This window comes from Heliangelus exortis, chromosome 2, assembly GCF_036169615.1.
Source record: "Heliangelus exortis chromosome 2, bHelExo1.hap1, whole genome shotgun sequence".
NCBI lineage: Eukaryota > Metazoa > Chordata > Aves > Apodiformes > Trochilidae > Heliangelus > Heliangelus exortis.
Genome location: NC_092423.1, coordinates 84957651 through 84980241, shown reverse-complemented (window position 1 = coordinate 84980241; position 22591 = coordinate 84957651). Strand labels below are relative to the sequence as shown.

General features: G+C 41.5%; 3 long non-coding RNA genes across 3 annotated transcripts in view; 1 reads left to right on the top strand and 2 right to left on the bottom strand.

Moving 5' to 3' along the window:
* Nucleotides 1-22591, top strand: part of LOC139792879 (uncharacterized) — a 201297-nt gene that overhangs the window by 124865 nt on the left and 53841 nt on the right. The gene's annotated exons all lie outside the window — the stretch shown is intronic.
* Nucleotides 1864-4190, bottom strand: LOC139793728 (uncharacterized). The gene is made up of 3 exons (XR_011724752.1): nucleotides 4044-4190; nucleotides 2826-2904; nucleotides 1864-2548 (listed from the first exon to the last, which is right to left on the bottom strand). It is a non-coding gene; the product is annotated as an uncharacterized lncRNA (long non-coding RNA).
* On the bottom strand, nucleotides 14842-17329 carry LOC139793727 (uncharacterized). The gene is made up of 3 exons (XR_011724751.1): nucleotides 16907-17329; nucleotides 15408-15502; nucleotides 14842-15050 (listed from the first exon to the last, which is right to left on the bottom strand). It is a non-coding gene; the product is annotated as an uncharacterized lncRNA (long non-coding RNA).

Here is a 22591-nt window from a genome sequence, read left to right as displayed (position 1 = left end):
CAAATGCAGTAACAGTGTGAATATCCTTGAAACAAGTGAAAGGAAATAATTCTGCAAAATTCAGTGCTAATGGCATGTCATAAAAAAGTAAGATTTGGAAGATCTAAAGGATTAGATCATTCTGCTACCATTAACAGCTTTACAGCAGGCAAATTATGTGACCAATATCAAACATCAAATAACAGGTTATAAATGTCACTTCTGGGAAGTAAAATGAAGAAAAAAATTTTCCATGGAGCTGTACAGTAAAGAGGCATAATTTTAGGTGTACAGAGGTTACCTTCCTCTTACAGAAAAAACTGACCTGAACTGGTGAGTTCATATTCACCTTTCCTGTTGAATTCTGATGACCCATCTTAGGCTTTTTGTATTTCTGAGGAATAGAATGCCTGCCTGTGGGCTTGCATTGACTGCTTGTGTTCCCTTCTTAAACATTAGCTTTTTATAGAGAATGAAAGTTCACATGAAGTCAAATGAAACTGTTGACAATTTGAAATGTTGGCAGCCTCCTTTGCCCTATATTATGAAATGTGGGAAAAAAAAGAAATTGTTTTATGTGTTAGAGCAATGATTTCCAAAGGAAATGTACACTACTCTGCTAAGTGTTTTCATTCAAGTCCCAAAAGTCAGGTGCAGTTACTTTATAGTCTGAAAGACAATCTCAACCTCATAGTTACAAAATTTTCCAAGACACTTAATTATATATTAACAGGTAATAAAAACTGTAGCAGAATAATTGAGATAGTTTTAAAAACAAAACTGGAAAAATAATAATAATTTCTTTCAGTGACAGAAGTCTTTGATGTAACTGCAATTTGCTATTGGGAGTCTGATTGCCCTTTTACTCACTGTATTCCCACTAGACTGGAAGAAATACGTCTTCTCTCTTTTTTTTTTTTTCCTCTTTTTTTTTTTTTTTTTCTTTGTTTATTCCTTGAGGGAGAATTATAAGACATTTCACAGTAGAATAGACTATTGATGTAATAACACATGTAGTGCTTAGTTAACACACGTTTACAGACTTGCAGCAATTACAAGCATTTTTCTGGTATTAAGTTTTAACTGCTGAAATCTGATAAAGCCAAGCTGAAGTGAGATCTTTAGACACCAGACAAAATGATGAAAGCACTTAAGGGGTTTATAAACATGTGATGTGTCATTCCTCAAATGCTGCTTGACAGCCTTAGTTTGAAGTCCTTTAAAAACTCAGACTTGGGCTAAAATTTTCAGATGCAGCAACATCTGTGTGTGTTTTTAGATATATATATATATGTATGCATATATATATATGTGTATGCATATGTAAGCATGATGCACATATATGCATGTGGCAGATACACATTATAAATACTATTGCACGTGATTTAAAGAAAGCATTATCATGGGGCCATACCTATGGGATTTTAGGACTGGACGTATTTGACTTTGAAGGAAGATTTCAAGCAAAATACTTTGCATCGATGGCATGTATATTCTGAACATATACATACTCTCTCACAAGGTGCCATTTCCCTGTAAAAACTGTGGAAGGCAAAAAAGTCCACAACAAACTTAGAAACCATGAGTTACAAATTAGGTGATTATATTTGAACAGCTCCTGAACTGTTCTGTCTGGATAGGTAGGAAAGCAGTGGTACTAAGCAACAGATGTAATTCTATTTTAATTCATATTAATATTATTGTATTAATATTGATACTCATAACTATATTAAATTATCTTTATTAATATTTAATAATTTATTATTTTATTATCTACTTATTATTTATTACTATTTATTTATTTATTGTTTATTTATTATTTTGTTATTTATTATTTATTTATTATTATTTTCTTTATTAATATTTATTAATTAATACTGTATATTAGAAATCTCTTGATGTCTGGGAAAAACAGCAAAGCAGTGAACAGAGACTTAATTGTCACTGATTTTTTTTTCCCCCAGAAGCTTTACCTTCTAGAAATGAAAATAGCTTTCTCTAGGCTGACCTATCACATTAAGATATCCTTGATATTCAGCCTCAGTAGCTAACTTTTCTCAGTGGCTAAATTAGAAAGCACTGCAAATAAATCATGCACTATGTTTAGAGCACTTCTGTCTGTCATGATCAAAAGTGTTGCGATAAAGGTAATGGATTACTCCTCTTCACTTGGTGTAATCACTGGGAGCATCAGGAGCTGCAGCACCCGATGTGACCAGCTGAAATGCAAGCCTTGACATAATCAGTTGTGACCCTGCAGGGCTGGTTCTCGGGCGATGTGGAGCAGTTGATCCCAGATCCTTGCTTTGTTTTGAAATTCACTCTGAAGCACTCATCATAGCTGACAAACGAGCTCATTTTCTGGGTGCGGTTCTCCAGGGCTTGGGAAGGACAACGGTGAGGTTCTCAGGAAAAGCATTTTTAGAGTGCTGAACATTTATACGATGATAAATTGTTTTGACTAGTTTATTGGTGCCAAGGGGGCTTTTGAATGATGCACAGCCATAGTCCAGAAGAATGAGATGAGAATGAATGAGAATGTCATTATTGTTCCATTTTATCCCTCCCTCTGGATCCCAGTCAGTTGAAAGCAGAGAAGCAAGGGGGGCAAAAAAAAAAAAAAAAGAAAAAAGAAAAAAGCATAAATTCAAGAAACCAGTCATGTGGTTAATACATCCCCAGGTTTACAATGGGAAAAGGGAGAAAGGGAGCAAGCCAAGGCATATACATATGGCTCTGGATTTCTTCCAGAGATTTCTGAAGACCTGGAATACTGTTGCTGTTCACTGGTACTCTGCCAGGGAAGGGGGCAGGCAGAGGAGGGTGTGTGTGTGTTTTTGTCTCACCCTCCTCAGTATGAAGTCTTCTTTCCTCTGCCATCAGCAGTGCCAGTGACTTCGCCTGCTTGCGAAATCACCACCTCCCCTGTGGAATGATGAGGTTGTTCAAATACCAAGTTTGAAAGGATGGGCTGCTACGTGACATTTATTTTTGTTTTTCTTTCTGTTGTTAATATTTTGTTTTGTGTTGCCTGTGAGGAAATGTTCTAAATACCTCTTTTGTTTCTGGAATGGCAATGTCTGAAAAGTCCCCTTCTGATTTTCATTTGCGTATGGCTACGGGGTATTTTTAATTTCCTCTGTTTGCCTCTAACGGGCTCTGATCTGTGCAAAAAGTATAAAAAAGCCTTTTGATAATGTCTCATCCTACAAATAGTCCCTAATAGGTCTAGTACTTATATACAAAATGGTTCCCTGTACATTTAATAACTTTTGAAAAGTATGGTTCATTTTGAACTGATTTATTTGCGGTTATGCTCACAAACAGGGTTTATAAGGATTGGCTAAATGTGTATGTATACACACACATATATATATAAATATATATAATAGGTAGATAAAAATACATATGTATCTACATTCATTTTAGAGCACTGAAAACATTTAAAATATTTGGGAAAAAGTAGGCATTTTCATGCACAGTTTTTTAGACAATCTGATATTGTTGAAGTTACTGTCCCTACTCCCCAGAAGCCTTTAAGTCCTCTGAGAGTTCAGGACTTGGGGACGGTGGCCTCCACACAATGAGATAAGGACCAGGAAGTCTTGAATCTGCTGTTTCAACCAGTGCTTACGTGTCACACCTTATGCCAAAACACTTGGCAAAGGGACAATTTTGGCTTGTAACACTTTGCTGTATGCAATTCAAACCAGCACGGCTCCCACTGCTGCCCTGGTCAAGGTGAGCTCAAACACAGTCGGTGCCACACCTTACTTGTAACTCACATACCTGGTGTTCTCAGCATTTGTCATCTGTGGCCTGAATTAAGTCACCTAAAGACAGGTGTGGACAGGCAGTGGCTTGGTGGCTGGCTGGGCTCCAGGGGCTGTTCCTCATGGAGCAGTGCTTCCCCAGGCTCCCCGCTGCCTTCTCTGGGAACGTGCACCTTGTGCCACGTGTCGAGTCGAGATGTGGTTCGTGTTGAGTCCTGTCTCCACTCTCATTCCCCTCCGTGACTCTGTGCAGTGAGGAAAGACTTACCTTCTGCTTGCCTTCTGTCCTACCTTCTGCCTCTGTTCAGGTACCAACTCAGTGCCCAGAAAATGGGAGCAAATACAAATAATTAATGTCACTGGGGAAATGCATATTCCCTTCAGCAGAATGGCCTCGCTTCCTTACAGCATGGGCTGGGGACTCCCAGGGAGGTTCATGGTTGCCTAGGAACACACAATCTCTTTGTAAGCAGATCAATCTGGGTGCAGTGGCATTATTGCTCTTGCCCACACCCAGCCAGGCTCAGAAAGGCTGGCTGGCTACTTTCCTCCCTGTTACACCCAGTAAGAATTCTCTTTCAGTATCAGTTTCCTAGAAGGGTAGTGTGCACAGTGTTCCTTACTCATTCTTATCTCTTAGCTAAAGGGGAGGAGCAGTCCATCCCTGAAATGGTCTTAATAGTTACACACTTCTAAGAGCAAAACCAAACCTAATGCTAGCGACCACGTCATGTTGAATAGACATCAGAGCTTCTGTAGGTCACTTGATCAAATGCAAACTGAACTTAGTGCATTGAAATGTGCCTCAAAAGCCCTGCAGAGACCCTTCTAGAGTCTGCTTCAGCAAATGGGGAGAAAAATAGCTTAGATTATCAATGCCACTAGTTCCAGAAAAAGTTTCCTGTCCAGACTGCACTGCAGAAGCTTCTCCTGTTCATTGCTAATCAAGTGACTGATTTGACATGGAGCAACTCTTAGAAAGGAGGAAAGGTTAAAGGTGTTGATTCTTAATATGAGCCAAGCAAGATAATGCACTGCTCTACCAGGTATGAAAAATCATCAGGAAAATCATTTTCATTCTAGACCTCTGAGAAGGATTTCTATAGGTGTGCTCTGGTTCCATGTACTTAACCTTGCTAGAAAATATATTGGAGGCACACTGGCTTTCACCAGCTCCAGGGCATAGGCCCTACTGTGACCTGGAAGCAGTGAGCAAGGACAGCTGCTTCAGCCACATCTTGTCCCTGGTGAGCAAGTAACCATAAGGCACTGAAGTTTATTTAGGATGGCAGTGTTTAACTTCATGTAGGATTGCCTTGGAGCTGGCTAGAAGAAGAGTGATAAGAGGCATTAAAGGCATAGAGGAAAGGGAAGTTAGGGGAGGAGAGAACTAGAGGGAAGAAAAGCACTTTGAGTTTATTCCCTGAATTACAGGCAATATTCATGAAATATCCAGCACTTGAACTCTGAGTATGTGGTCAGAATTTCCTTTCACTTCTAAATGACCTACTGCACAAACATTGACTTGTTGACTTATGCTGCCTTCAAACAGGATATTATTCAGCACTCTAAAATAACCTAAACCTTATTGGAAGTAGGCAGGTTAATTCCTATCACCTGTGAGTGAGGAATAAAAAATAAATTGTTCACAACCCATTACTTCCTTAGTGAAGTCCTACAGATTTTTGTGACTGTTAATGTGGCTGGAACCAATTACACTGCTGTGCCATTCTTTTAGAATCTAAAAGTAGTGAACTTCTAAGCTTGTGTTTAAACATGGATAGTGGCATACTTTTCCCAGTATGAATTCACAGCACTGTGAGGGCTGTATTTCAAGGTGGTTTTGGACCAATAAAGACTTGTTTAGAAAATAAAGCCCTTAAAGGCAGAAAAGATAAAATATTTACATTTAAAGTAGACACCTTGATTCCACAGGGTTTGACTTTGGCTTAAATTGTACCAAGTGAGCTGGTACAAAGGATGAGATGTGAACGGATAAACAAAGCTTACAATTACATGTTTAGTTTAGAAGAGATAAAAGCAACATAGTCCTTGTACAACGTCAAAATCCCTCTGATATGAGGCAGCATTAATTTGGCATATTTATCTGAAAAATGTAATTATTTTGCCTCTTAAAAAAGGCAAACATAAATATATATTGAGCAAAATGGCCACCCCTGCTATTCCTCCTGCTCTGCCATCATGGCCAGGTTTTTGAGCTGCTAACAGTTAAGCGCTTCTTCCAGTAAACTGCAAAAGCCCTTTGGAAAGAGATGTCCCTGTAACCTGTTTTCCAGCTTTTTTGTATTAGTTAGAGGGAGGCAGGAGACAGGAGTGTGCTAGGAAAGCATCTTCCTGCATAGGGAGGGATGATGGGTCAATCATTTCCCCAAAAAGGGATGGAAACTGTTTGCTTTATAGTCAGTGAGAGGTAATAGAAGTTCAGGCAACTTTTCCTGTGAGATTTTCCCTTCGTTTTGGAGATGATGGCACAAACTATCTGACCTCTATGACATGACTGGAGAACAGGCCTACTTAGCAGTATCAGGGCTTCTCTTGGGCATGCTCACTAGTGAGGTGGACTTCACAGTTACTGCGAGGGTCTCTGCTAAACCATCCTTCTGTTGTGAGTGGAGAACCCTTCAGAGGCAGCCCTCTCAGGCTGCTAGGTCTACTGCTGGCTTTTCTCCACCATTCCCGACCTCCCTGATTCCATCTGTTCTCCACAATGTGCTTTTGAGTGGTGAAAGGGGATACTTTTGTCTGTGTATTTTGCTGTCAGTGATCACAGTAACAGCTAATCCCACAGCATTTAAAACACGGTGATGCCAGTTGTACATTTAATAGCCTTCAGAGCCACTATTAGAGCATTTCTTTTGCCAATGAAAAGATTATAAATGCTTGTCAGACAGCTTTGGAGTCAGGTGTGTAACATGCTGGATCTGAAAAGAAAGCGTTTCATTTTCAGCCCTGTCAGCCAACAAAGTTGTGCTGAGCTTTACCAGCCCTTCATATCCCAGAAGGGTATTATGCTGGGCTAGTGACTCACCCAGGAGAAGGAAGGAGTGAAACCCAAGAGCAGAGACTGACACTTTGCATGACCCTGGCTCAGTGGAGCAGCTGGCATGCAGCAGCTCTGCCAGTAATTGCAAATGGGTTCCTCCCGAGCCAGCTTCTTGTTTCACGTATCACATAAGATTACAACCATAACTAAACTCAACTTCAACAAGTTAGAATTTTTGGAAACACTTGATTTATTCTTTCATACCCTATGAAAACCTATTGCTGTGTTACTTCTGGAAAGGATCCAGCAGTAGTCAGAGTGAGAGTTCTTGCTTATTTTCTGATTTATTCCTAATCATCTTGCTTTCGTTTGGTCTGCTTTGAGAGGGGAGAGGAAAGTAAAATGCTCACAGGTGATAAAGCACCACAGTTTCTGTCATATCATTTCTGTGGCTCCTCTTACTCCTTTTGGAGGAGAGTGAATGAAGAAGGATCACTGTGGAGAAAATGGTTCTGGCCAGGTTGCCCATGCACTGCTAGAATAGACAGCAGACAGCCAGAAGACAAGAGAGAGCAGTGGGCACCTGTCATATGCCTTGGGATTTTATGAGGGAAGGTAGTGAGTGGACTGAAAGGGAAGAGCAGTGTGGTTTGTGAGGGTGGGAGAGGGTGGACACCTGGGGACACAGATGTGGAAGTTAAGGTGAAAGCATGGGGTAAGTGTAGGGAAGGAATTGGAGGCAGGATTGTCTACTCAAGAAGAGGTGGCTCTCATTGGAATTCTTTGTCTTTTAATGCTGTTAAAGTTAAATCATCCGAGTAGGTTTTCTCCTCAAAATTTCAAAGCTCCCACATTGCAATTCCCCAAGGAAGTTACCTCACAGAAATACTCAGGCTTCCTAGTAGTGACACTCACCTGCTAGAAGGCCTGCAGTCTGTAAACTTTCACTCAGTGTGCTGCTCTGCTTATCCCATGGTCCTTCCTTGGGAAAGATTTCAGCCTTTTTGAATGTGTTGAGCAAAGACTTACAGATTTGGTAATCAGGTATTGATCCCCTCAATTTCATATTGCCCAGATGCTTTTCTATAATGCATTGTGGTTTTGCTACACAGTATAAAACTAAAAAGGTGGGTGTTGGTCTCTCAAGGTTTTGACTAAGTCACTTTACCCCAAACAGTACTCTTGCATTAATCAGTGCTGATGGCTTCCCTGCAGGGAAAGTCTCTTCATCAGATGCAAGTGCAGAAGCTGAGTGTTAGGTCCTGAGACTCTGTAACAGACCCCAGCTAGAAGGACACAGAGTGTTGTGTCTGTGTGCAGATGGACTATAGAAAACATAAATGATAGGTCATAAAGACAGGTTGAAGTGATATTTGCTCTCCTCTTATGGTCCAGCACTCAAACACAGCTTAACTAGATCATGGGCTGCCTGCCTGGGTTCTCACAGCTTCTGCTTCTGGGCCTTCCAGCACCTTGGCTCTGTACTACTTCTTCCTGGGCTTTATAAATAAAACTGTTCTGTGACCTCTTCAATTTTGGCACCTTTTTAAAATTTCATTTTATAATCCTCATGGATTAGTGTTGCCATTGCTTTTAAAAGTGCTTCCTGAAGGTAAATTTCTGCTTTTATAAGGGCAAGTGCCAGGACAACAACATTTTGATAATCTGAAAATTCATCTGTTTGGTACGGATTCTTCTAGCACAGCTCTATTTAAAGAGTTGGGGGCCTGGCAAGAATAGCTGTCTTTAGTTTACTGTCAGCTGCAGACTCCCATTGCAAAGATAAGGTCACAGGTAAGGGCAGCAAGGCAGGGAAGTATTGGGTAGGGTTTTAACTCTTCCCAGACACCATAATTCCAGATAGTGTTTGCAGCATCTGCTTAGTGTGACATCTAGATGACACCATGGTCAATGAAAGCAAATACATCTAATCATAAAGCTGCTGTGTCTGCTACAGGAGGGTGACCACAAACACTAGGACTTTTCTAAGCATGGTATTAGTAACAATAATAAGTTTTTCTACTTAATTCAGAGCCAGACATTATCAGTTAACAGCCATTTTACAAGACTTATTTTGAGGGGTTTTTTGTTTTAAGGTGTGCTTCCCATGCCTATGTAACTGATGAGGAAAATGTGATGTGATTGAATTTCTAGTGTATTTCAGGCTGAGAAACAGTGGATGGAAGAAGCATGTGTATGTGCTTGTAACTGGAAACTAGATAAGCCATTTCTCAGTTGGATCTGGTTAATAACTACATTAAATAAACTGATAACTAAACTACATAAAATTATAGAGACAGGGATATGTCGTGAATAACCTTCTGACCGGAGGTCACACTCCTGGTGTGTTCACCAGTTGTCACATTGTACCTTTAAAGGCTTGTGGTTTTGTAAGCTTTGGGAGGTTAACACTGGCATGGGTTACAGATTATTAAATATGGCCATCCCTATAAAGAAACAAACTGAATATTTTATTTAGCTGAAACTCAGTCGATGATAGGTGTAGTACCAAACCTCTGTTGTAAGGGAACTGGAATTCATTCAAATGATCAAGGAGCAATAAATCTTGTGTAAATTAATAAAATAAGCATGCTTTTAAAACTACACACAGTGTGCTTCTGAATGCTGCAACTAAGACTACAGACTGGGAGTCAGGAAACATCTGATTGTTCATTAAAATGTCAAGAAAGGAAGAAAGGGATGATAAGACAAGAAAAACCGGGTCCACGGTTGCTTGGGATGCAAACTCATCAGTGTGTTGCTCTGAAAAAGCTTTCAAGGGAAGAATTGACCTCATTTGTGACCTCTGTGACCCTCAGTGATAATCACAGGGCTTTCCCTTCAAATGGCTTAAAAGGATTGTTGTTGTAAGAGCCCAGGAGAAAAACTTCTTTTTTGTTGTGGTTTGTTTTGTTGTTGGGTTTTTTTGATGCAAAACAACACAAATGGTGATGTGTCATGCTTTGAAGGATGAGGTGTGTATACAAGCACCTATCTATATCACCAGATGGTGGAGTGGGGAGATAGTTGAGATCATAGTCTCCTTTAAAACTGAAACTCAGTTGTATGTGGAGCTAAAAGCATACATTTTGCATTCCATATTTCTTTGGACTTAAAATTAAGCAGGACCTGCAAGTTGTAATTTATGGCTAAGCTCCAGCAAACAGTTTGCATTGTTTAGTCTAAAAAACAGGTATTAAAAAAGATACTAAAGGGAGGAGGGAGGTTCATAATTATTTTTGCAGTGTTAACTTTCGTTAAAGTAACACAGCAGAGTTAGAGTGCTAACAATAATAAACTAGGTAACCAATTAGAAAAAGATGTCATGCCAGCATAGGCTGTCCTGGGGTTATATATATATGTTTGTGGCATGTTGACCTTAATTATATTTTCTAACCTTTTCAAAAATTTTAAAATTTATGCATCGGATACCCACCAAAGGACGGGATTTCCAAAAGCTTAAAGCTACTAGTGTCTGAATTACTGCAGCTAATCCTGTCTCCATTACAGGAAAAAAATAATCAATAGCCAGACACCTACAGAGGAAGTTCTGTGAGCTGGGAGGAGGCTTTATGGAGTCAAACCCATTCTTTCATGAGTTCATATTCTAGAGATCACTCTCAGTTTTGTATTCAGAATGCAAGTTGTAACCAACACATCTGCTCTGTAGGCTGACTTCTGCAGAGCTAAGATTTTCTAAACTAAAATTAAAGTGAGTGCACTGCTCTCAACATAGTGTGCCCCTCTTGTCTCTTCTCCATTGCAGTTATGTCAGTGAGACTTAGCAACCCTCATCTTCAGGTTTTTGCATAGTCTGAGGGCAATTTAGTCATTTATTGGTGTAATGGAGCTTAAACAGGATTCAGTCTTCTAAAGCTGAAGCTTGGTAGCACTGAGCACTTTCATTTCCTCCTTTCAAATGTAGGATCACTGCTTAAAAGCTCTCTGTGGTAAATTCTTCACCCTTTTTATGTGGTCCTAGGAAGAAAATCCTGGCCTGAGTCTGTCATCAAGTTAATGTAGGAGAGATGTGATTTCATCTACATAATTTGTGTGCCTGCAGAAGTCCTGTTTCTAAAAGAACCAGAGACAGTTCTGAGCAGCCACACCTTGAGGCCTGTGCTTTTTAATTAAAGGTAAAGAAAAAAGGCAGTTGGTGGTAATTTGTGCCTCAAAGCTACTACTTCATAGGGCAGAGGGAAAACTTCAGGGAAAACACATTACATGTGTTTGTTCTTGAAATATGTTTTACTAGTATCTGTAAATATATGTAAGTTTTTACACATATATTTGCACCAGAGGATGCTGAAAGGATGAAGGTCTGTGGCCTTCAGATAAGGAAACTATAAAGAGACCTTAACATCTAGAATTCACATTATCACCATCTCCAAGTCAAAAATACATAGAAGAAAACCAAATGCACCAAAAATGCTGCAAATTTATTGGCTAAAAAAGTAGCTCCAGAGGTTTTCAATGGTTTCTATTAATAAAAAGTTCATATATCTTTTCCTTCTTTTAGTAATTCCTTATTTATTAATGGCTTTATTTTAAGAGGTAACTGTTAGAGAGCCTTCACCACCTTCATCCTGTGGGAACAGAGATCACTGCAACCTGAACTTCCAGTCTGGTATCATTACCAAAAACTAGGTGTTATGAAATGAGACCAAGACATTTATGGAGCTTTTGAATAATGTGCAAATAGAAATGAAGTAGCTGAGTGAGTTCAGAGAAGTGGCCCTGCTAAAGTGAACCCCGGTGCCAGTCTTTGTTCAGTCCTGCTGATAGGTGTGGCAGGAGCAGTGGGAGTGTGGGCCAGGCAGGACCTCCCAGGCATTGCCTGATTGCAGCTCCACTGGGTTGTTGGGTAGGACCCCATCACTGCATCAGGCTGTTACTGCTCTTCTTTGGCTAAAGTGCTCCAGTCTCCATTCACAAAATGCAGAGCACACAATTTAGCCTTAACCTGCTCAGCTTAATAATTGCAGCAATCCAGCCTTCCAGACCTTGTCTGCAAAAGCTCCATGAGGAATTAGCTAGGTTGGGCGTGATGCTTGAGCTGGCGTGCTTGCCTGTGACCCATATAAACTGCAGTCTCAGCATTCCTGTAGCACACAAAGCTAGAAATCACCATATCTGCTCCTAATGAATGTAGGCTCTGTCCACACTTGGCAGGTCTCTTCAGCCCTGCCGGTTAAACTAATAAAGGATATTATATTTTCCTATGAGTTTTACCTTGCTTATATCCTGAGATTATCACAGTCCTGCCACTTGGAGGTCAGACAGAGTAGCTCTTTGAGATTAGGTGAAGCTGTGGTGGTCTCAGAAGAAATAACTTCAGAATTATGCTCTTCAACCAACACAAAGTTTAAGACCAGAGAGTGAGCAGTTGAGAGGGCTTTGCAGTCCCTAAGCATTCCCCTTTGTCACTGACACACCAAGCACTGCCAGAGGTTTCCTACCAGTGAACTCCTTCGGCGTCACGCTACTCAGTGTTTCTTCCTGAAATGTGTGCTGTGCCTGATCTTTGGCAGGGGCAGCCTCTTCTTTTAGGAAAACCTGCTTATTTTTGCTGGACTTTGAGGCAAGCTGATCTTCTTAGAACAATACCAGCACTTCTGTGGACTGAGTGGGATTTTGAAAGCTGTAGTGTGCGTTTGTTGCGTGGATTTTACCTCTCTCCGCTTTTCGTGCAAAATCATAACAAATCGAGGACTGTGTTTCATACTCTTTACTGACTCAGTCATATTTTCAAAAGCTATTTATTTTTAATATAAACAAATGAAACAACCTGCCTTGCCTTTTCGTATCTACAAACCTCCCCTTCCCACCATGTTTGCAAAACACTGCAGCAGCCTAACAAAATACAGTGTGTGATGTTCCCTGCTGTGACCTGAAATGCTCACTCGCGTGCTCTAGCCCATCCATGATAGTTTGCTTCTTTTGACTATGAGCCACAGATGCTTTATGGTGGTTTACTATTGTACTCCTTATTCACATATTATCCTATCCACATTCCCTGCCAAGGCAGTTTCCTCTTGCAAAACTTCCTTCGTTGTTTTTCCACATATTTTCCTTTTTTTTTTTTTTTTTTTTTTTTTTTTTTTGTTTCCTCCTATCCAGCACCATCATCCGGTGTTTTGAAAGGAAAAAACAGTTCATTTATTGTAAATCTTTCTTTCTTTTTCTCTTCTAGTGCACCTCTGTTGGATTTAATATTTATAAGTACTTGTTTCCTATGTTTTATTTCTGATATTTCATTTCTGATATGCCCATGGTTCATGTCTTTTCTAGATGCGTCGTGTTATTTTTACACTGCAGTTTTGTTGAATGCATTTCCCACTTCGTCTTTGTCCCCTTGATCTTTAGTAAGAAACAGTGGTTTTCAAACATTACAGTAAAGATTCAGCTAAATGCCTGCTATTACCTGGCTAAGAAATGGTTGGCAGTATGTCTCAATGTTCCAGTGAAAGTCCTTATAGTACAATATGTCATATAAATGGTATCCTGCTTTTTCATTCCGTGACAATATTTGTTGTTTGTAAAAACCCAAAACAACAACACACACACAAAACAAAACAAACAGAAAAGAAAAAGAAAAAAAAGGAAGTCAAAACCAGGTCTCAGTGAGTTTAATGCAAGTTAGCAGTAGTCAAACCTCATAAAGTGCAACAACTTGTAATGCCTCCTTTAGGATATGAAGTTTTTTGTAGCAGTGTTTTCCTTTGAATTGAGTTCATCAATAAAAAGGGAGCTCGTGGATAAAATCACTTGTCCTTTTACAGTGAGTTGCAGAGGTCTAAGCCATGCTCAGTGTTCAGAGTCCTCTGTGTGAGGAAAGGTGTGGGAGAATTCTCCATACTGGACTCGGAGTTGCCTGAGTGAAGTGTCACACTTGAGATAGTCAGACATTAGGTTTCACTGGTGTCTCTCTAATCCTCTACATTTCTTTAAATCTATTTATATAGGTCCTTGAGTTACCAAACCAAGTCCATGCCTCAGACTTTTTATGTGTTACAAATCAGCTATGGTACATAGAGAGTGTATCAAGCATGTGTAATAAGTAATGGAACTGAGGAAAAGAAGAGAGAGGGAGTGGTCATCACAAATGTATTTTAGATATGCACATCAATACATAAAATATTTTTAAACATTTGTAGTAAGTGTGCAGGCTGAAAAGTTAAACCAACTAGTTAGAAAAACTTTGAAATGTTTTGTAAAATGCCTATGAGCTTGAGTTTGTAAGTGATGGGAAAGTTAATCCTGTAGCAACTTGCAATTGATTGTAGAGTAATGGTGTTAAAAAGTCTGTAGATGCAAGTCAACAGGAATGATACGGATGTTGCACTTGCCAGAACTATTTTACTAATGAATTCTGAGCAGCAAACAGATCATTTTGTAACATGCAAGCCCTCTGCAACTTCAGTTAAGCATTAAAACCAGAGATCGATGAAAGAAATGACCTTGTCCCAGCTGCCTTACATCCTGTGTCATTTGCAGAGGTGCTAAATCAGATTAAAAAGGTCACAGTCCAGACTATTCTGTCCACTTCTCTGAGTTGCAGCAAGTAACACAGGGTGTGATACAACGGCATTTTCTACAGCAGGATATTTAAGATTCATTGCACCTTGCCAGTGAACTATGCCTAATCTTGGAATTGGGATCCCTGATTCTGGATCCCTATTTACAGAGAAGTGAGGTGCCATAGAAAATAAAATTAGAATTCCTCCTTCATCAGCTTTGTCCCATTCAGTTTCAGGGATCAAGAACAGGCAAAGGGGCCTCTTTTTCTTTATTTGTACATCCCAAGCAGATGTGCAAAGAGATTGAAGACCCCCACTTGCAAACCCCTTCCTGGCAGAAGGGGTAGAGGAGAGGAATGCCATGCAAGTGGCCTCACACTGACCTCAGCAAGATCTGGAGAAATGTACAGGACAGGTAATCAGCACATCCCCCCCTGTACTGTGGGGCTTTTGCGTTGTGGGGGTGTCAGCAGCTGTGTATGCTGATGTATTAAGTTTCTTTGCCAAGTATCTAAGGATCTTGTAAAACTCTGAGACACAAGGTTTTCACTCCAAAATACCTTCCACAAATCTCAGGGCATAATTTACATTAATTGACAAGCTCTTCTTGGGTGAGCTGAGTTGGAACTGGGAGTGTCTTGCAAGGACGAGCAGTTTCTCCTCACCAGAGCCCAGGTGATGGGCAAGGGAGCAAGAGGAGATGCCAGCTGCTGCAGCTTCAGTAGCCCTGCCCACTCCCGAGGCTGCTCCTTCCTTCTTCATCACCCCATGCTTCTATGGAAAAATAATTTCATACAAATTTTAGAGGAACATGCAGTTAATCAAAACACAGCAGGCTGCCAGGGCAGCCTGAGCAGAACGGTGCTATCACACATCATGGCACTTTCAATTCTGCTGCTTCATTCTCTTGACAGAGATATTAACAAAAAGAGGAAACAGGCTATTACTGTGACAAAGGCTTTGACAGCATAGGGAAAATGGGATGTTAACTCATCATCAGGCAGGCTGGAGCTGGCTGGTAATAACTACACTCCTGCTCTGAACAGCTTATGGCACTTGCAGCCTTCCTCAGCCCTGCGTGGGTCTGCCTGCTGTGGAGCAGGGCACAATTTTCTGTGCAGCGATACTCACCTGAGTGCTTATCCATAGCAGGCAAGAGCCCCACCTGTAATAGCACAGGCTATTAGCAGATCATCTTCAGTCTGTTTTGTTTCAGTTCTCAAACCCTGCACAATAATATCCATTGATGTATGTATCAAGCAAGTGAAAAGTTACGCTCTATTTAATGGACAGGAGTGTGCTTTTATTTTACAGAGTAGTCTTTATGTAGAAGCTTTATGTAGAAGCACTACCATATGCTTTTATTGCAAGCAGATGTTGGAGTATGTCTGACTTAGAAAAACCCACGAGACTCAGAATTAGCTACATTAACAGAGGTCATTTAGTAAATTGGTCATATTTTAGTTATTTCAAGATCCTATTCAGATTTCAACAAATGAGGATCATTTTTTTCTGGAGCTCTAAGTAAGCTCTGAAAAAATTACCATTCCTTGGTTCGTTTCTCCCTGTTTGAGACCTGCTAATGATCAGTGTTTGTGAGTCTGCTGTGTTTTCTCTTTGTTGCTTCCATGCCACGGGCAGTGTGCTGTAGCTGTAGCAAGCTGCAGTTAGCTTTGATGTCCTGCATTTAACTAAAGGTGCATTGGGGAGCACAACTTCACCTGTGATCTGCCTGTCAAACCTCTATCATTAAACTAGCCAAAAGATGAGCAATTACAGATTTGGATATTACTATGGCCATCTTTCAGTTATTAATTTAATTGCTGTTGCTGTTCTTTGGAGTTTGATATCCAAAATAATTTTTCTGATACCTTTTTCTCCCAGTCTATGTCCCAAATCTCTTAAGCCAGGAACTGCCTTTCAGCCCATGGGTGTAACTGAGCTCATGCTCTTCATCGGTGTGAGTAGTAACAGAGACCACCTTGTATATAGGTGTAACATCTTCTGTTACATCAGGTGATGTAAATCAGAAGGGTAGACAAACCTTGGGATGTTCATCAGGTTGGACAAAGCAACAGGAAAAAGAAAAAAGAATATTTGTAAGCCTGTTGTTCACTGGAGGCTGTTTGCCTACCAAACCTTTTAAAGTGTTTTTTCTGGAAAATAGAGTAAATGAAAGCAATTGGTAGATCTTTTTTATTCTTTTCCCTTAGTAATTAAAGTTGGTTTGATGGATTCAGTGCAAGTTCAGGCTGCTGGCCAATGCCTCTTTCCCCACCTTGTATTTCTGCTTCCTCCACTGTGCAGACACTGGTGCAGAAATGGACAACCTGAGACCTGGTTCAAGGAGCTGATCCATCTCTAAATTAATTAACACTGCTGCACTAGCTTGATCCTCACCCTGGATAGTCCCATGCTAATGCTACTGGAAGCATTTCTGTGGTCATCTTGAGGACCAAGTTGGGAAAAATAAAATCCAGCTGAAAAATAATCAGGAGAACGCCATGTGTTTTATTCCCAGATGAACTGATTCGTAATCAGATGTGGTGAGCTGCTGTGAAAATACAGTTACTGGCAGAACACGGTGCAAGGGCAAGAATGAGATCATTAGAGAAAAGGACAAAGTGAACCTGAAGACATGTGGGTGAGCTGTGTCCTTGGAGCTAGAAGCAGATCTAGGCTAGGCAAGAAATTAGGGCATTGCGACAGCTCTGGCTCATCCCATGATGAGAGGGGACTCTTGCACAGCAGCTCTGTGAGGACACACTGATCTCCTTGGGACACCCAATAATAGTTACACTCTTGGATGTGAAGTCTTCAGAGCAACTGTGGATATGAACAGAGAGGTGGTGATCTCAATTAGCATCTCTAAATAACACTGCCTTATCTCCATGTCACCACCTGTGACCCACAGCTGTGGGCTTGGCAAATTGGATGTACTGGGACTCCTGTGAGGAAGGATGCTGTGGCTCCCGGTTGCAGCCGGCCAGTGGCTTTTCCTGCTGTCCCTGGGGTGTGAGGGGGAGCTGCTGTTTCTTGCTCTGGCAAGAAAATTGGTTTCAGTATGCTTTCTTGTGCTGTGAAACTGGATGTGGCACTCAGTGCCATGGTCTGGTAACCGCAGCGGTAGTGGATCAAGGGTTGGACTTGATCTCAAACGTCCCTTCCAACCCAGCCGATTCTATGATTCTATGAAACACATAGGAGAGGAGGGGAATGCCATCAAAGAAAGGGTTTGGGAATATAAAGAAGGAATAAGAAAAGCCTTTGCTACAGATGGGAGCAAATTTTTCCAGCTAGAGAGGAGTCTGTCTCTGGCATTAAAGTCTGATGTAGTGCCAAGCCCCCCCCCTCTGCCCGTAGTGCTTTGTGGGGCAGCACAGGGCAGTGAGTGCATGGGTGCTGGCCATGGGATCTCCTTGCACCCCTTGTGCCCAAAAGGAGCTCTCTAGGTTTCCATTAGCCCTTGTGGGGAGCTTGGACTTGCTGCATTTTTGAAAAAGGACCTAAGTAGCTGAAAAATAGGTCTCTCCTTCTGGCAGCTGTGCTGGCTGCCAGCTTTGGCCTCTTAATATCACCCTAGTCCACCCCAGTGCAACTGCAACAATGTCCAACCTAACAATCAGAAAGCTCCACCTCCATGTTTTGTAAAAATAAACCCAGACAGAAATGATAGAGCTAAGGCTTGGCTTTTAACATTTCTGAAGGTCATTCCCATGAAGAAGAGAAAGTTTAACTCAGAAGTAATATTAATGATTGCACAACTCCATGAATAAAAAAGTAGGAGCCCATAGGATGCATTATAACATGAATGTTTATCTGGAAAGTATGTCAGCATCTTACAGGAAATCTGTCTAAGGGGGAGTAATTTCCCAGGCTACTAAAATTCAAGAGATAACTAGAAGTCTTTTCTTTTCATTTGGTGTTTACTTATACATGAAAATAAAAAATGGCACAGACAACACTGACTGCTCAGGAATATAGCTACAGCCATCAATATAGGAAGAAAGACTGGTAGGAAACTTCTTTCTTGAATGTCTGCTTTGAGAGGCTGCAAAATATTTAACGATGTTGACACTCAGATGGTCACAGTGAAGCTTCAGCATGAATGTCTTCTGAAGATGAATGAGGCTGTTTATGATTCAGAAATACTATTTCAGGATATGATAGGTGCTGTTTTCAGACACCACATCAGTTATACCTTTTCTCACAATAAAGATTTTCCTCACAAGCAAAAAAGTCTAAAGACTACACAAACCATCAATCAAAAAAAAAAAAAAAAAAAAAAAGTCCAGGAAAGAAATGAGTGTCAAATGAAGGGAAGAAAAAAAAAACTACTGGGTAGTTTTATTTTACTATGGATGAAAGTTTTGGTTAGTTGTAATAAGTGCTCTGCTAGCAGGTATATTCTCTTTGTTTTCTTGCTGAAACTATTTCCCCTATTTTACTCCACTTCAATCTAAAACTTTGTCTGGATACTTTTGCCTGGTTCTGTAGCTGATCCAGATTGTTGAAGAAACTGTGTGCCTGCCTGTTTCTGGTTAGTGATTCCTGTGCTGTCTGGAGCATGTGGGAACACAATGAAGCTTTCACCGTTTAGTTTTTGCATTTCTTACTGTCCACTTCTGTCTAGAAACCAATATACAAGTTAGTCATACAAAACCTAAACATGCATAAATTTGGTGAAAGAAATTTCAATAACAGCAGCAAGCACCCAGTGTCCTGCCCTGCTGACCCAGGGTTACTCACCAATGCAGGACCATGTGAGGTTCTCAGAAGAAAAGGGAACATACTGCCTGCAGCCTCCTGCCCAGCAGCAGCTGATGCTGAAGGGTTTTGAGATGCTCATTTCAGGTGTGCAAAGGAAAGTTGGACTCCTAACAGCAATGAAACACTCTGTACATGGTGTGAATATGGCTGTGGGGCAAGGGGAAGGTGTCCTTCTGTAGGATAGTTTTCCAAGGGGGAAAGGGGAGCACAGAATTGCCAAAGCTGGTATCCCCAAGAAATGTTGCTTTCAGGTATGCTGTGAAGACAGCTAACCTGTCTGCATATCAGAGAATAAGCAATTAGAGTGCTTTTTGGTTTGATACAGTTTTTTCTGGATATTCTGTTTGGGGGTTTTTTACACAATCAGTGCATCTACAAGAAATTGTATGCTGATGGTCGATGAAGCCATATTTGCATGATTACTGAAATAACTTATTCAACAGGAAGGCAACCTAACCAATTCATCATTGTTTAAATTTTAATTCAGTGAAAATGTAACCTCTGGAAAACACTGTTCACATCTATAATTAATGGGTTGCTGTGCCCTGTAGGTTACAATTTGCTATATTTCCCTCAAACTATGTGGAGAAGTGTTTCATGTGATCTCTTTCTGAATTCACAACAGATGAAAATGGCCTGGCTGGTTTCGTGCAAGGAGGTTCATTTGCAGGGAGATGCAGATCCAGTTTGCTGGTTGCTGTCTAATACAATTTAGGCAGAGCAGCGTGGCGCTCACTTTTTCTCTTGACAGTGATTCTCCCTCCAAAATGAGGTTCTGGCAGTCTGCTTTCGTACAAAGTAGACTCAAATGTAATTATGCTGCTATGACAACTTAGTCTTACCGCACTCACAGGGTTTTTTCTTCTTTGTAGTGCTGCTAAGGAGAAAAAACTGATTTTGTGTTTTCTTTTTCCAGTATAAATAGAAATGCATGTTAATGAAGTCTAGAGTTGTACTGCTATAAGGTCAGGGTCAGCACCAGTATATTGACCACTTCTCTTAAAAGTGGGGGAGTGAAAAGAAGGAAAAAAAATGTCAGGTGCTCAGTGCCCCATCCTTCACTTAATGCAAGACATGTTATCCACCCCTATTCACACATCTGCATGGAAGGAAACCTCCTGTGTTCTGATCCCCATGCTCACATGGGAAGAGAAGAGCCAGTGGCCACATTTCACAAAACTACGAAATCACAGAATTGTTCTGGTTGGAAAAGACTTCTGGGTCATTGAGATCAACCATTAACGTAACTGTACTGAGTTTTCTCCCTTCCTCACCTTCCCTCAGGGATAAGCCACATCATTTGTTCAGAGCTCCTCCATGCAGTGGTCAGGCCTTGCAAAGGGGTCCTGTGCATGCCCTCGGCCATGCTGGTCATGGGGCTGGGGTGGCTTCTGCCATGAGAGCAAGTTACTGCCATGCAAGGAGACCTGCTCTGAAAGAAAAACCCCAAACTAACATTTTTTGGCCACTGCACAGTGTCTCTGAAGGAAGGACAGCCAAAGGTCTGGGCTACATATGGGAAGAGTCAGTGAGGGGAAGCTGGCTGGAGGGACCCTGCTGGTCACCCAAGTTGCTGGAGGGAGCAGCTGCTCTGGTGGGAAAACATCAAGGGAAATGTTTGATAGCTGAGGAGTGTTTTATAGTGAATGGGCACCTGCTTTCTGTTTCCTGCTGCCTGTGTCTAGTTTTCAGATGGGGTCTGAGCCTGCTGCCTCCTGCTATGAAGCTAGAACCTCTGTTGCAGCACATTTTTACTTTCCCTTAGATTTTCTAGTTCAGCCTTTGAGGCAGACAGTAGAAAGTGTCTTTTCAGGGTCATTTCAAAATTCGGAGCCTGGTGCAGTCACACTAGTGCAGAACACCCAGGGCCTGCCCTGAGGGAACGTGAGGTTTCGTCATCCAGACGTCTCAGTTGATTGCTACCAAAGCCAGAGGTTTTCCGTGGGTTTGCCTTTGATGAGTTATGTTCAGCAAAAACTGTAAGTGTAGCCAACATAACTTAATTTGCAGTGACACCAGAGAGCTATGGAGAGGTGCTGGAGGTGTGATAAAGAGCATTTTAGTTTCATGTGGCTTCCTGAAGCTCCCCAGAGCCTACTGAAAAGAGTCCAGCCATTTTATTCTTTTTATTTGAGGCAAAAAATATTCCCTTTCCAGCTGTGAAAGCAACTGCTTAGGCCAAAACAGAAGGTGTTTGCGGTAAAAAGACACACAGACTTAGGCAGACTGTTTTGATCTTTGTTTTTCATCCCTGAATTCCTCAGGGAGGAGAGGAATTGGAATCAAGGGGCAGGAGAGAGACCCAGGGCTTCTTACCTAATTTCTGCCTTCTGACCCATGCCCTGGAAGAAGTAGGTACTTCTATCACCTGATTGTCCTCTCTGTCACGTAGTCTGAGAAAAAGACCGGTTCTACTCAAGCTGCCAGACCCAGTGAGGGAGGGGCAGGAGGGAGTCTGTGGGTCACTGCTTCTGAAACAGGCTCCTGTCTAGACATGGTGACCCACATCTGCCATTTTCATAGCTGGGGGTACACGGGGTCAGCACACCAGGTTTTACAGACCTGGAGGACGCCACCTCTACACCCACCTGGGGTGCTGCAAGGCATCCTCAAAGACAGGCTAAGGAATATCAAGGGTTAATGGTGAGGGAGTTGTTGGCCTGTGTAAACTATGTGGATTGCTACCTTGCCCCTGCAGAGTTCTCTCTGGGTTTAAGTCTCCAAAGGCCCGAAGAAGAGGTGGGACCTGACTGCCTAGATGAGGGAATTGTGACATCTACTGTGGGTCTGGACCTCTTCAGACACGCTCCCCTGCACCGAGTGCTTGTTTCTGAGCAATTGTGGGTGTTGTGGCACCCGTGCTTCCTTTCCTCAGTTGCACCTTTCATGAGGTCTGTCAGCATGGGCTTCACCTACATTCAAGGGTAGCTTGGTGCCAGAAAAGCTGGTTTCAAAATAGCATCCAGCAGCCCTTGCTCTTCCCCTTTGCCCCTGCCTCAGAAAACAGAGAACAGACACCAGTGTAGGTGTTTTCCCTGTGTCACTTTGACTGCTTTGAAGTGGCAACCTCAAGAGAGATGTCTTTTCTGTGAAGAAACACCTCCTTTTCTGCTTACTCCTTGACATTTCCATGGATGAACTAAGAAGATTCTGGCGTCTATTTTAATCAAGTAATGCAGATTTCATGTGCAGTCTGGTCATCCTAGAGCTCAGTAGAGCGTCTGAGAGATTTGTTCTCTGAAGCAGTGACCCAAACCCATCACTATTTCTTCTTTAAGTACACAAACACTGTTTCTGTCTCTAGCTCCATGTTTGCTTATGCAAGTGTTTCAGGTTAGTGGTGATGCTGTCTGCATCTCCTGGCAGAGATCTCATGTTTCCTCTGGTGCTCTTTTGCTGGCTTGCTGTCCAGACATCTTGTGTCTTGCAGACCAAGAGTTTGTCTGAGACACTCTGAAAACCTGAAGCAGATCCCTGACAAAGCAATATGTTGGGATCCTCTGAGTGAGGATGAAACTGGAAAGGGAACTTCCTGTTTCCATTTA